Below are 15,862 nucleotides of genomic sequence, written 5' to 3' on the forward strand. Positions count from 1 at the left end.
TACGGAATCAATAACAGTTTCCTTGTACTGGGAGCATCAGACTTGGTTTTCCCTCAAGTTCATCTGGAAATGTACGTCCGTGCTGCCTGTAGCCCGTTCTTTTGGGTTTATGTCGTACATATGTGCGATTGGCTGGAAAGCTTAGAACTGTTGGTGAATCTCATTGTATAGAAATACCAGTTCTCCATGATCAAATGTATAAATAAATACATTGATTCAGTATGCTTTATTATAGGATTCACTTTCCAGAACTTAACATCTATTAATTGAATGTTTTTTAAATATTTTATTTATTTATTTTTAGAGACAGGAAGGGAGGGAGAAAGAGAGAGAGAGAGAAACATTAATGTGTGGTTGCTTCTCATGTGGCCCCCACTGGGGACCTGGCCTGCAACCCAGGCATGTGCCCTGACTGGGAATTGAACCTGTGATGCTTTGGTTCGCAGCCCGCACTCAACCTACTGAACTACACCAGCCAGGGCAAATTGAATGTTTTAATAGATGTGCTTTCATGCTGTTGCCTTTACTTTTAAAAATGCAATCTCTAGTTCTTTTACGTATTTCATGTCCTTCCTTGAATGCAGGGCTGCATCTTATTCATTGCCTAGCTGCCTTGCCTATGGTAGATGTTCAATAATTGTATGTTGCTGTGGTATTGGGTTACCACATTATTTGGAATTGCTGCCTTTGTTATATTTTTGCTCTTCTTTAGCATGCTAGGTTTATTCATGCATGGTCATTTTGTTTTATATAGAGCACCTTCTCTGCCACCTAGGAGATCAGAGGTGATAGGTCATTTGGATTCTTTTTGGCTTGGAGTAATCACTCTGGCATTTAAATAAGCCTATGCCTGAATGTGCTCCAAATTTTCATTTCTATCTTTTCAAGCTTCCTTGCTCCCCAAGTTTTTCAGGCTTATAAGACTGCAGTTAATTAATAATCTCCATCTTGGTTTTCCAGATACACATAGAAGTTGACTGACAGAAAGAAAGCAGAAGCAATTTTTAAATAGAATAGAACTTAGCAGAGAGATAGCACTTTATACCTGAAAGCCTTCGCAGACATTAACTAATCAATTTTCCAATATCTTGAAGAAGCAGGAAACAGGTTTTTATTATGTATTTAATATCTGAGAAATTGAGATATGCTTTTAATCTCTTAGCTCGCCCTGAGAAGTTGATGTTCACTTGGGAACAACTTACTTTTTGTAGCCTAGCTTACATAATACATTTCTGGGTTGGGTTTTCGTTTTTGTTTTTTTTCCACAGACTCATCCTTTGACCTTCCATTTGCCTCAGGAAAAAACGGAGTCAACTTCAAAACTTAACTAGTTTCATTTTCACAAAGCCAGGCCACTAGGCAGGTTCTGGAAGTAGTGAGCTACTCTGACTCTCCTACCATCCTTGGAGAAACAAGAAAATGGAACAGATGCCAACTCACACACCGGAAAACTCTAATTACCCCTGAAGACAGTCCAGCAGTAGCGTTAGTTTATCGGCTATTTTTTAAAGGCCTGAGGAAACAGACCAGATTGCTTACCTGACTTGCTTATGTTCATCCAGGGAGCCAGGAAGTCAGGGCAGGTGATCCGTGTTCCAGTGCTTCTTCCTTAAACCAGAGGTTCTGAACCTTGTTTTCCTCATCAAGACACATGCTCGGAACGCTTCCATGATGTTCAGTTTGCTCTGAGGACTGGCTGCAGCTATACCTTTTCTTCCCCACTCAAGAAAAAGTAATGAGTGAACATTTTGAATTTGCTACTATTTATATTTTTAACTAAAGTATTTACTTCATTACTTAATAATAACAAATGACTTGGAGCACAGATCACAACTGATCACGACCAAACACCAATGTGTTCACAGTTACAGCTTTATATAAAATTTTTAATTAATTTTTTCAAAATAGTACATGACATTGTTAGGGGGATAAACCAACAGTCTCTGCCTTCTCATCTGCTGACATATATATGTAGTTCTTTTTGTTTTCATTGTTGATTTTCTTCAAATCGTTGTCAGCTGATCGTCTGCTGTGAGCCAAACCCTTTCTGAATACTGGAAAAGTTGCAAGAGGAGTTGAGCCACCCTTTCCTCTGAGGCACCTATAGTTTTGTGCCTGTGATAAGGCTTGTTTGGGGGGAATCATTTATCATACTGGAGAAGTCACTTAATGTCTTCAAAGTTCAGTTCCCTGATTTAGGTAGTGTGTTACTAGTATCTCCTGGCAGGCGTCGTTAGGAGGACTTGGTGAAACACTTCACGTGACAGCAGGTAGCACTGGCGCCTGGCTCAGGCTGGGCACTCGGTAACTGCTCCCTCAGTTTGCACTTAGGGGACCATGCACGACACTATCATTAGATACTTAATATCATTAAATACTTAAATTATGATATGGAGGCCATTATTAAAAATAGGAATTGAGAGACAGAAGCAAGAACTGAGAGCTGTAGTTGACTAGGAGAGGCTTCATGATGGATGGAGGATTTGAAGAGGCTGAGAAGTTGATGATCAGGCTGTAGGTGTTACAAGGAACAGGTAGACTCTGATTTGGAGAAAGAGTTTGGGCTCCCCTATCCTCCTCCTGCAGACAGTCTCACTAGTTTCTTATCTTCATATAATATCTGCATTCCTTCCCCAGTGACTCCACGGAAAATAATTCTACACCCAGTGGTAAAATCCTACGGGGCTAATCCTTGTCAGCATTACTACTGTTTCCATGGCAACCATCAGATAATAAATCATCTTAGTGAGGCAAGATACAAGAAGTGCTTTCATCTACCAATGCCCAAATGTGCTGGTAGAATGTCCCACAAGGAGATTACCAGACTACTTAAACTCTGCTTTTCCATATTTCTGTGTTTAAACATTTACTAGGAGATAATTTTAAGAAAAAAATCTTATACCCTGTCCCCTGTGGCTCAGTTGGTTGAAGCATCAGCCTGTAAACTGAAAGGTTGAAGGTTCAATTTCTGGTCGGAGCACATGCCTGGGTTACAGGTTCCATCCCCACTTGGGGCTCGTGCAAGAGGCAACCATTCAGTGTTTCTGTTGCACATCAGTGTTTCTCTCTCCCCCTCCCCCCCTCTATAAAATCAATAAGGATGTCCTCAGGTGAGGATAAAAAAAAAAAAAGAAAATCTTGCTGTGGATTTTTCTCTATAAAAAAATAGCATTATACTTGAATTCTGTTTGAATAGTTTTTGCAGAAAGTCCATAACAGATAAGGTAAATCTGAAGGCGGGGGAAGGTTTTATATCTAATTTATGTAGTATTTTTGTGACTACTGGTTAGTAATTACAGACAAAGGTAATAATTGGCATGATTCATCTTCTCTTTGTTTTGCTCAAATGAAAGATTTAAAAATAAAATTCTTAATATTTAAAAATAAAATTTCCAGATAAAAAGCAAGCTCATTCTGTAATGTAGGAATTTTATAGAATTAGTTTAGTTCCTGTGACATTTAGGAGTGTGTTATAAACAACTGTAAGTGAAAAATAAATGAATATATATGATTTCCCTGTATGCAGCCAATTTTTCTGCAGCGTGCTTAGCCCATTTCTGAGTACTGGGGTTATGGTGGCAAAGGAAGCAAAGGCCCTGCCCGTTTGGAACTGACATCAAGATCAGAGAGGCAATAATTCAGTTAACGAAGAGGCTATGTATACCAGGTGTGATCAGTCTTGCAGGGGACAGGCGAACGGGCGAAGGGAATAGAGGTGGGCATGTGTGAGAGGAGGGTGAACAAAAGAGGCCTCTCTGACGAGATGACATTTGAGAAGAGACCTGAGTGCGTGAGAGACCAGGCCTTGTGAGTATCTAAGGGAAGAATGTTCCGGGTAGAGGGCTAGCAGGCGTGCAGGTTGTGACGTGAGAGTGTGCTCTGCAGGGCCAAGGTCAGCAAGGAGGCCAGCATGAGTGCGGAGCACAGAGGATGCAGTGGGTAAAAGAAGAGACAGAGATGAGGGTGGGGCAGGGGAAGGAATCGTGTACAGTCTTGTAAGCCATGCTAATGACTTTATTACATGTATTCTGAATAAGAAAGCAAGCCTCTGGACGATTCTGAGCAGTGACACGTGACTGGGGTTTTTAAGGGATTGCTCTGCGGCAGGGAGAGTAGGCTGCAGGACACGGTTGGAAGCAGGGAGGCCAGTGAGGCGATGATTCCTGCTTTCTGCAGTCAGCAGTCTGGGTGGGAGAGTGGAGACAGGAAGAAGTGGTTGAGTGCTGGAGAGCTAGTTTACTCAACAAATACTCATAGAGTGCTTATGTGTGCCACACTGTTTGAGCAGCTTTAAAATATCAACTCATCCAGGCTCATAACAGTCCTTTGACGTAAATTTCAAAAGGACAGCCCCCAGGATTTGTGGATGGATTGGACATGGGCCTGAGGGGAAAATAAGGGAGTCGAGGGTAATTCCTGTGTTTGGGCCTAAAATTTCTAAGAATGTAGTTGCCGTGTCCTGAGACAGGGAAGACTCGGGAGAAGCACGTTGGGGTGGAGGCCTTTCAATGCGCAGTTCGGTGGTTGTGCATGCTGAGTGTGAAATGCACATCAGCAATCCAAGTGGGCCTGTCGAGCAGGCAGTTGGGTAAGTAACCTGAAGTCAGAACAGAGGTCAAGGCTGGAGATAAATACAAAATAGTCTCAAAGCATTCAGGAAGAAGCAGCAACTGGAGGTCTGGTTTTCACTGCTCAACCTAACTGGCTGAGGGGGTGAGGACAGTCTTTTTTCTTGGGCATGGTCGTGTGGTGGCATTTTCATTAGCTTTGGGGTCAGGCATGCCTTTGAATACCAGCTCCATCGTTTACTAATTTAAGTAATCTCAACTATATGACTTAATCTCTTCTAACTTCAGTTTCTTCATCTATAAAATCGGTTAACAGGACATAGGCCATAACATTAAGATAAAATGAAATGATGTATGTTACCTAAAACAGTGCTTAGACAGAGAGAGTCCTTAGTAAATAAATATTCACTATTTTCTTTTTCTTCAGGTTTAGTTTGTTGCGTTCAACCCAAACTAACAGAACATGGGACATCGAAATTTTAAGCTCACTCCCCCGTGTACTTTTTTGGAAGGGTACCTATTTTATAAGTTCAAAAAAAAAGAATTTCAAGTCTATCAACTATCAAAAATAATGACCCTATAAAACACGATGTGAATGAGGTTTACAGAAGGGTCAGAGAAAAGAGTTGTGGTTCCTAACTATTAAAAGATTCCATGTGCAAAAGCAGAGTGAAGGCAGTGTAGGTAGCAGCACCAAGCAGCACATAGACGGATCAGTCCTGCGTACTGTACATCAAAGCCTAAGGGAATCTACTGGCCACGGTGCCGACCTAAAAGAGGAAATAGTGCCCTGTGTTGGGGAGGGACTATTCAACTCAAAGGGGATTATCTCACTAAGGGGATGGTCCTGCTGGAACTTTGCTAAAGAGACATTCCTGGGGGTTGGTGTAATCCCACTTCTATGTTCAACAGTCATAGCTTGCCTATTTCAAAAAGTACTCATATACAAGGTATTCAGATTTTATCTCATACGGTAAACATTTTAGCCTCTACTATGTGCCATGTACTTGTTTAGGGAAACAAAGATAAATAGGAAGCACAATTCCTGTCCTGAAGTCCCTCACAGTATAAGAGAGAAAACAGGTAAACACATAAAACAGTGTGTGGTAAAAAACAAAATAGAGCGTGTAAGACTCAAAATAAGAGTATTCTAGGACTGCAGTATATATAATGAGGTAATTTTATCCTGGGAGATTATAAAAGCAACATAGTGGTCACCTCTGAAAAAAAAAACTGGGCTGTTAAGAATTTACCAGGTGGAAATTTTCAGGGAAAAGACATTCCAATGAGCAAAATCCTAGAGGCAAATTCAGTGTGGGGGGGAGGGCCTCGGAGAAAAAGGCATAATTTGATTTTAATGCTTCTCCAGCTCCAAACAAGAACATTTGAACTTTTTAACCTTTTGAGGTCTAGAGGAGCCCCCTGGTGAGCCATATGAACCCCCCCCCCCCCAAAAATGCTAGAATTTTCTTTCCTTTTTAGGATTAGACATGACAGTTATTTTTTGAGGGAATCCTAAATGTGTCCCTCCGACACCCCCAGCCCATTCCCATCACTATGTTAAATTAAAATTTACTCAGTAGAATGTCATTCAAATATCTACCTTCCCCTCGCCCTTCCTGTTCACTATGAAAAGGTTCTCCATTTTTTTTCCCCCAAGTATCTTGGGCATAATCTCCTTTTGGAAGCATTAACATTTCATATTCCAGGAAATCCTACCGTACTATAGTATTTTCCACCCTGAGGGAACCGGGAGGCCTGTCCCAGATAGGCATGTTCTTGGGGACAGTGCCCTGCCCAATGTGACTGAATAGTAATTCTTTTAGCTTGTTTTCGTTCCCAGGTCCACTCCCCCGTTCCCCCCCAGACCTTTCAAGCTTTCTCTGTCATTACCCCACCTCCATCCATGGATGAAAGAGAGTGCCTAACTTCTCCACCCACCGCTCTGCCCCAGGGCTGTCTCCTTCCATCCGCCATCAATCCCTATGCCCAATTTTCTTAGACTCTTCAAGATCTTCCCTCATTTACATTTAATCTTTCAGACTTTTTTGTGCCAATGTCTTGAACATCAGATGTTAGATCAGGGTTAATCTTTGAGATTATTCGAGCTAGCGTGTAATAATGACGAAGATGACAAAAATAGCAACAGCTAGCACATATAGTACTTAGTGTGTACCAGACACTGTTCTAAGCACTTGCATGTATTATTTCCTCCTCACAACAATCTTTGGAAGTAGTCACCACTTTATCCTCATTTTATAGGTGAGGAAACTAAGGCGCAGATAATTAAGCAATGTGTCTGAGGTCGCACCATGAAGTAACTGGTAGAGAAGAAAGACTGTGTTTTTGGAAGACAGTTTTCCCATAGGAACTGAATCTTTCTTATCTCTGTGTCCTCGGTTTAGAGCATAGAAAACAGGTGTTCTGTCCTTGCTGGAACTAATGCGAAGTGCCAGGCCATTGAGTTAACACAAGATTGTGTGACATTTTGGTTAAAAAAAAAAAAAAACGAATGAATCAAAAGCTCTGATTGTGAATATTGGGAATATCTATGGCCTATCTTATTGTATGAGTTCTCATAGAACATTTAAAAATAAAATTTTAAAAACCTACTCACAGCCCTGGCCTGGTAGTGAAGTTGCTTAGAGCATCTTCCAGATCTGCTAAGGATGCAGGTTTGATCTCTGGTGAGGGCACAGACAAGACTCAACCAATGAGCGCGTAAACGGGTAGAACAGCAAATCGATGTTTCTCTCTCTCCCTCCCCACCACTCCCCTCTTCCTTTCTCTCTCCCCCTCTTCTCTCTTTCTAAAATCAATCAATAAAAATAAAATTAAAAATCTATTCTCTCTTCTTCCGAAATGTTTTTTATTAACTAGCAGCAGGAATCTGACATTGAATAATGGCTTTATGTTAGAGTCCGAAGCAGATTAACATTTGTCCTGCTGTCTTTTTCTGTTAAAGCATGTGGTGCCAGAGTTGCTGGTCTTTGATACTCAGGGATTACATTGGTGACAGTGATTAAAAGCATTATGATAATAACGATAATAAAACTATTATCGTGCTCTGGTTTTAAAGTTAGTCTCAATAAAACAGAATTGGACCTGGCCCCATCTAGTGGGTGCAAATTTTCTAAATGTCAAAGAGCGGCTTTTACAAACACCTCGTGGGAACAGGCCCACCAATGATGCACTCACCTGATCAGGCATTCCCTCCCGTGAGCCATAAACACCGTTCGTGGCGCCACTTTCCTCTTTCCAGGGGCTGAGTTTTGGGCATCCCTAAAAATTGTCCGGCATGTGGCTATTTTTGTCTTTAAAACAAAATTGTAATGAAAGAAACTGATCTTAGGCAGGACCCTACCCTGCACCCACTCAGATCCTACGCTGACAGGGCCGACTTTGTCGACTCATCCCTCAGTTTTTAATCATGTGCTACACCAGGGGTTTGAACCAGATAGTCTGCAGGTTCAATCTGCAAACTGCCTGTTGTTCTTCGAACAAATACTCTGTTTTGAGTTTTCACTTTATCATAAGTTCTAGTAATAGCTATAACATATTTAATCTGTGCTAAACATTTTGTCTACATTATTGCATTTTAATACTGGCATAACTTCAAAGGTACAGCTTGTAATCACCATTTTTCAGATGAGGAAACTGAGGGGTAGTGGTTGTATCATTTTCTCAAGGTTACACAGCGGACCACTTTGTTCTTCCTGGTCTTAGGACATTCGCCATATTTTGTCTGGAGCTACCTGTGCACGTCTCAGACTGCCTGCCAGTGCGTATGTATAAATATTCTCTGGTCCTTATATTGGCCGCTTTGTGAGTGTTCATCTCCTTGAGGATGGAGATTGTGTCTGACACTTCTTCATAAACCTCATAGAGACATGAAGCTTTGTGCGTTTTCAAATTCGAAAGTTAAAAAAATAAAAGCGTTTTCCTCTCATCTTTTTAAACTTAAACTGTCTGAGGTTTGTTGTGATTATCGTATCGCTCTCCCCAGCATCATTATTGCTAAAATCCCTTATCTTTGTTCAGTGTTAACTGTATATGTTCCTTTCTTTCACTTTTCTCCCTAGTTTGGTGTATTATGAATTTACCTATTTAAAAAAAATAGTTTTATTTTTCCTAATTATTAAGACAGTGTATGCTTCCTGTAGAATGTTCAAAAATTACTAAAAAAATGATTTTTCCAAAGTAAAAACTGCTAGGACTCTCATCCGCCAGAGGGAATCATCAGAATGTTATCAGCAAACAGCCTCCTAGACATTCATTTGTGCACATAAATGTATACACATAATTGTGTGTAAATGGGATCAAATATGCTATTCCTTCACTGTATATATTACATTGTTGAAATCTTTCCATAGTAATGCAGTGTGTGTGTATGTGTATATATAAATATAATATATATATTTGCATTTCATCACACTGATATATTTATAATGTTCTTAATCAAGTCTGCTAACAGTGAACATTCAGGTTGCTTCCAGTTCTTTTACTGTTAAAAGCCATGCCACAGTCAACATCCTTGGGTTGTAATCCTGGGTACAAAGTGAGTTTCATCTGCCTGTATCACCCAGCTGAACTAAGAGGGTCTTAACTGGTAAGGTAGGACAGCAGCTGTCCTTAGCCACACTGCTACCATGTAACAGCAGAAACTTACAAGAACCCAGTGTGGATTCAGTGGGTAAATGTCTACCTTTAAGGCATTGAACTTGGGTTGTTCAGGAAAACAGATTCCCATTTTCGTTAAAGTAAAATGAAAAGCTTGAAGATGAAACTTACCTTCAAGTTTTTCACTTGAAGAAATTTTTAGATGTTTGCTTCTGTGTTTGCTTTGGCTTGGTAGTAGAGTGGTGCTTTGCGGAGTCCCAAGAGCGTGCTCTGTGTGTTATAAAGAGAAAATAGCACTTGATGGGAAAACCAACGTTTGAATAAGGAAACATAAATCATTCATTCTCCAAATATGTAATAAGCACCACTCATGTGCTAAATAATGTCCAGAATACTAGCACTCAGCATCTAGCAGGAGAGAGGTTTCCCTTTTTTAGTTAATATTATGGGGAGATACTTTAAAACTATGCAAATACCTTGTTTCTCATCAGACTTTTGCCCACTAATTATTAGCATTCATCCTCTAGCTCTTGCCTGCAACGGTTATTACTGTGATGCTTGACTAGTGATAGTTTTTTACTTCCATCATAACTCGCACATTTATTAAATGGGAATTCTTTTGTAAGGAAGAGCTACCCCATTTCCTTCTCCCCCGTTAATTTATTTATTCAGTGATTTGCTTGTCAGCATAGACTCGTGAATATTTATCGTATTCTATGCAGTATAACCCACCACTATCATTATTTGTTTTATGGATCAAATGGTCCCAGCCCCGACCATTGGGAACCCCTTCGGGTTGACTCCTGTGTCCTTTCAGTACACCACCGTCACTTTTGGAGCACTTCCCTGCTTTTGGGCGTGACAGGATGTTCCGGGCTCACTTTACTTTTCCTGCTTCGTGAAACCCTGGAGCCAGTCACTTCTCCAAGGAGCCTTGGTTCATTTATTAGAAAATTGGTATTTAGAAACCAAGGTCTGAGAACTAGTGTGCCCATTGCTGCTTGGATATCATTGTGTTTAGGCCATCTCGGGACAGAGCTAGGAAATAAGTGTATGTACACTCACACACTCGTACCCAGGCGTCTATAATTATTTCCCAGTCTGTCCATTCCTATATGCACAGGGTTGGGTAAAGTAGGTTAACAGTTCATATGGAAAATAATACAATAATTAAGAAAGAATAAACTCTTATGCATACTCACGTACTACTTTTGCCCCACCCTTTTTATATCAAAAACCATAAGTTTATACTAATATCTTCAGTTACAATCCAACATCACAGAGTTCATTCTGTCCTTCCCTCTTTGTTATCTGTAACTTCTTTTTCCACAAGAGAAGAACCTGGTCCTCATTATCCATGATAAATTTACTTATTTGTTCACTTCTATTAAACGTACACAGTACTATCGGAATCACTAACCCATGACTCTGGGAAAAACAAACTCGTTAAGCTGCAATGCAGTGTCTGCGTCTAGTTCGTTTTTTCTGGAACCTTACAGTAGACTGTCGACAGACTGTTCCCAAAGTTAGGTAGGTTAGTTATTCCTTCTCCACCCCCCGGCGTTTACTTGTGTTACTCATTCGTGCTGCAGTTGGTTTATTTGTTACTGTGTGTGTTCCGGTGGTTCATTGTACTAATGTGCATGAGTGAGACATTGGCATGGCTCAGTCACTGTCTGGTCAGCTCTTTAGTGCTTCTGAGAAGTCTTTTGTGTTTTATCCAATATTTTTAGCTCTTTTCAGGAGGAGGTCGTCCAAACAACCTGGCCCATCATACTGTTAGAAATGAAGCCTTTTCTTTGGAAAAGTATTAGTGACAGTCCTTTTGCCTCCATACATTAAGGAAAAGGTAGATATACATGACACACTTCACCTTTGAGTTTTATTTTGAAAGGCTTGGGGAAGAATTGGCATACTGAAGCATTATGAGAACAAAAAGGCTATTTTACATTTTTTGCACTTATTTATCATTCAGGAGATGGCTATCACTTTCCTTACTGTAATCCAGATAGCGAAAGGGAGGCTTATATAATGTGCTGCCAGTAGGCTTGTGGCACCACTACTGAATTGGAAAGTTTTAAACAGTAAAACCTTGAAAATAAAACAATACAGACTTCTTAATCATTGGATTTTTCAGTTAGCAACAGCTAATCATAAACTCGTTTATTTTTTTCTAAAATGTATTCATCTACCTTTCTGACACGGCAAAATTGTCCGTTCCACTTCCACTCGGGCAAAGTTCTACCACCACCATCCCAGTGATGTGTATTCACTATAACTGCAAAAACTGGGAAGACCCCAGATGCCTTTCAGTGCGGGAGTGATGAAGGAAATTAGGGCATATATACTTGATGAAATATTACATGGTCACTTAAAATGATGATTAAGAAGAGTAATAATAAATAACATGGAAATGGTTTGATACAGTACTATGTGAGAAAAGAAAAATCTGTAGGAATAGTGTGATCTTAACTAACTGTGCACGCACAGAAAGACTGGTGGGGGATCAGCAAAATGCTGACAGTATTTTTAACACACATCCTGCACTGGGTTCTGTTATAGCTAAACTGAAAAATAAACTTCACTATTTTTGAAAGTAGCGTTCTAAAGCAACAGTTTTCAACTGCAGTAAATTACCAATTGTTTTAAATAATTCACCCTCTGTTCTACATTAGAATAAATTTAAGGTTGTTGCTCTAATGTCACTTTCATTTTTTAATTATTTTTGAGAGAGAGCGAAGGACCATAGGAAAGGGGTGCTGTGTGTGGAGGCCGAGGGTATAAGTGTAGAAGCTGTAGGTCTGGGTAGGGATCCAGCTCAGCACTCACCCAGCACAAGTGTGACCTTGGAAAAATGCCTTACCCTTGATACCCTCATCTGTAAATAGGAAACGTCAGAATGCCTACTCGAGTTAATAAATGTGAAATGCTTAGACCAGAGTAAAGCACATAATAGACGCTTGATATTCGAAGCGTTGCTGTAGGTGTTGTCATTGTCCTGATTGTCACTCTCACTGCCACCCCTAAGGTATTTCAGGCAGATGCTCATTATTCATTATGCCCTAGTGGGAAAAAGATTGAGATTCTCATTCTCATTCTCTCTCTCTCTCTCTCTCTCCCCAAATACAAGCAAAAAGTTTATTTAGAAAGTCATAGAGGTAGAAGTGAGCTGTGGAAGGAGTGAGCCAGTTGGGCTCTGTGGGTTCAGCAGAGGAGTTGCAGAGGCGAGAGAAGGGCCCTGGAGCTTAGGAGAGAGAAAGGCAAAGAAAACCCTCCTGGGGGGAGGCGAGGGGGTTGGCACTGGCATGCTCCAAAGAGAGAGCAAGCACCAAGGGTCTTTCTCTCAAAGTTCAGTAAATCAGGCAGAGTGTTAAAATAGTTTATCTACCATAATTTCTAAATTAATTGGTTCATTTTTTCCCCTTCTGACAAATACGTTAAATGAAGGCTCATGTGTAACCAATGCAATTTCCTCTTCTCCATTTAACAAGAAAGTATATAGTTCACAGTTCCACTTCAGCCAGTTTAAAGAAATTTAACTTATGTGTTCCATTTTGAGGAAATGTTCATTTTTAATCATGTCAGTAAAAGGGTGATCAGGGAACAGCTCTGCTCAGTGGGGAGCAAATAGTCTGTCCAAGCTGGTGCTCTGACCTAATCAAGCTTATCGGGGGAAAAGGAACATGCTGTCAGTTTGTTTTGCCAATATGAAGATTAAATAATAATAACCCAAGCGCTCAGATCATAAAAGGAGTTTGTTTCAGATAGCTCAGGGACCACTTCAGCGTTAAACTCTTCAGCATTCTTTAACAGAAATTAGAGTTTTTTCTCAAGTGTCTTGTTTTTATAATCATCTCTGTATGCAGTGAAAGTAAAAGAGATACTTTGAGAATATTAGAAAAAAGTACTTAAAGATTAAAATGTTTCATAATACCCAGTGGTGGCAAGGTATTGGGAAGTAGGCATATTTGTGCTCTATTGCTAGAGGTATATATTGAGGCAACATTTTGGGGGGACAGTTTGGTAATACCTATTAAAATGAATATACAGTGCTTGCTTCAGCGGCACATGTACTAAAATTGGAACCATACAGAGAAGATTAGCATGGCCCCTACGCAAGGATGACACACAAGTTTATGAAGCGTTCCTATTTTTAGAAATTATATGTACAACCCATGGACGTGAACTAAAGAGGGGAATGTGGGTAGGAGGGGGTGTGTAAGGCGGAGGGGAGTGAAGGGGGAGGGGACAACTGTAATAGCATAATTAATAAAATATATTAAAAATGAATATACATATCTTTTTATCTAGTTATCCCCCTTACAGGAATTTATTCATTTATAGGATATATTCGCACAAGCTCAAAGATAGGTGAGCAAGGATTTCTTTTTTTTCCAGCAAAGAATTGGAACACTCCAAATGCTCATAAGTAGGGACTGGTTAAATAAATCATGATATATTTGTATAACTAAATACCAGACAATTGTTAAAAAGAATAAGGTAGATCTACATATTGACATGGAAAGATGTTAAAATACACGTATTTTTAAAGCCAAAAATTTTAGTAATGTTTTTGATAGATATCAGTAGAAAATTTCAGGAAGGAACCACAAGAAATGTCTCCACTGTGGATGATGTTTAGAGCCATCACTCGAGAGTGGCACTGATGAGTAGAGATAAGTGGGGATTTTAACTTTTATTTCAGTCCTTCAGTTCCTTTTTTAAAAAACTCTGAATATTTATTATTCTTATTATAAAAAAAATTTAAGAATTGAAGAACAGCCCTGGCTGGTGTGGCTCAGTGGACTAAGTGCCAGCCTGTGAACTAAAGGGTTACGGGTTCAATTCCCAGTCAGGGCACATGCCTGGGTTGCAGGCCAGGTCCCCAGTTCGGGGCGCTCAAGAGGCAACCACACATTGATGTTTCTCTCCCTCTCTTAAAAAAAAAAAAGAGTTGAAGAACAAGAAATACCTAAGCTAAAACTATATATATATAATTAATTACAGATGGCATTCTTTAACACAATTTTGCCCCAACTGTTACTGGCTGCCTATTCAGGTAGCCAAAAGTCACCATTTTGGGACGTAAACCGTAAGTCCCATGCCTGCCATTTTCTACTATCAGAATGAATTGTATTACTATCACTCCCTTTCACCACCACTAAAACCTAGAACTAGGACAATTTTTATTTCCAAGGCCCATGACTGCTGCCCCAAACCTAGGCAGCAAAATTTGTATCTCCAAGAGAGAGAGGCACGGCTCCTGGAAATTTTCTGGCTATTGAAAGGTCACTAGGCAACTAGACTGAAAGTATGGCTGCTTCCTGTTTCTGTATTTCCTTATATTTTCCAGCCTGACCCACCACCCTCATGATGTTGGCCGAGTCACTCAACAGGCTGTTCCCAGTGCAGCCCCCGGAGTGGACTGTGTATGCAACAGCACCCTGTAACATGTGGATGGTGCTCTCGGTACCTGGTTTTAAGAAAACGACTGATCCTTGGATTTTTATTATTTGGCACAGTTGCCCTAAATTGGTAGCAATGCAGTTTTTTGTTGTTGTTTCACTAAACTCCAGTGATTTGACTCAATCCCACAAAGTCCTGAATTAGAAATAAGGAAACGGGCATTCCTTTAGACCTGCCCTTTTTGTGTTACTGTGCAAAGGAGAAATATGTCTGCAATTTGGGGAAGAGAGATTCAGAGAGCTTAAATGACACATACAACTCGTACACATACATATGGTAGAAGAGGAACTTGAACCGTGCCCATCTGACTCTTTTTTTTAAGGTTTTATTTATTTACTTTTAGAGAGAGGGAAAGGGAGAGAGAAACCAAGGACCTGGCCCACAACCCAGGCATGTGCCCTGACCAGGAATCAAACCAGCAACTTTTTGGTTTATAGGCTAGCATTCAATCCACTGAGCCATACCAGCCGGGGCCTGACCATCTGACTCCTAACTTTTTCTTTCCATCATACCATCTCTCCTCCCAGGAGCAGAGTGAGTCCCTTCAGAAAGACCACTGTTACACTGACTCACTCTCCTACTTGAAGAACTGTAAAGAAGCTGTGAAATTCATTATGGAGCTAAAACTGACTTTGTAGGCTTCCTGATACTTTGATCAGAGAGCATTTAGAACATTAGAATTGTATGCAAACTTAAGAAATTGTTATTAATATGCAGAAATAGATAACATTCATTCTGTTAGGTCTAAAGAGCCCAGCCAGATTCCATCTCTGAAAAAGAAGACAATAATTTATTGTGAAAGGTACGCTAGATCCTTGCAAATAATAGACTTATGCACCTGGTTGACCCATCCCCTCCATCAGCATCACAGGCAAATGACTGGTCACCTGGTTGGAGGTGGCCATGGTGTGGTGGGAGGGCGCAGAACCCATAGGCCAACCACCAGGCCAGTGCCACCCCCTGTTTCAGCCTCCACCTCCCTGCAAAATGAGGCCAGCGATTCCTGCTTCTTAGGGCTGTTGGAGATACAAATGAGAGGTACAAATTGGAAGCCTTTGTGAACAATATGTTCCTTGGCATGTTTGAGGAATAAGACATTAAAGGAGACATCAAAGCATAGTGGTTTGGAGCTCCGATTCTGGAGTCAGGCTTCCTGGCGGGAAGAGATGAATTTTATTTCTAGGAAGATTTCCTGGAGAGGAGACAAG

At 40.4% G+C, this 15,862-nt stretch overlaps 1 protein-coding gene and 1 non-coding gene across 7 annotated transcripts in view; both read left to right on the forward strand.

Moving 5' to 3' along the window:
• BICDL1 (BICD family like cargo adaptor 1) overlaps positions 1-15,862 on the forward strand; it is a 78,948-nt gene that overhangs the window by 34,080 nt on the left and 29,006 nt on the right. The gene's annotated exons all lie outside the window — the stretch shown is intronic.
• LOC114510527 lies at positions 13,238-13,344 on the forward strand. Its single transcript, XR_003685688.1, has one exon. It is a non-coding gene; the product is annotated as a U6 spliceosomal RNA (small nuclear RNA).

This window comes from Phyllostomus discolor, chromosome 13 (assembly GCF_004126475.2).
Source record: "Phyllostomus discolor isolate MPI-MPIP mPhyDis1 chromosome 13, mPhyDis1.pri.v3, whole genome shotgun sequence".
NCBI classification, from domain to species: Eukaryota; Metazoa; Chordata; class Mammalia; order Chiroptera; family Phyllostomidae; genus Phyllostomus; species Phyllostomus discolor.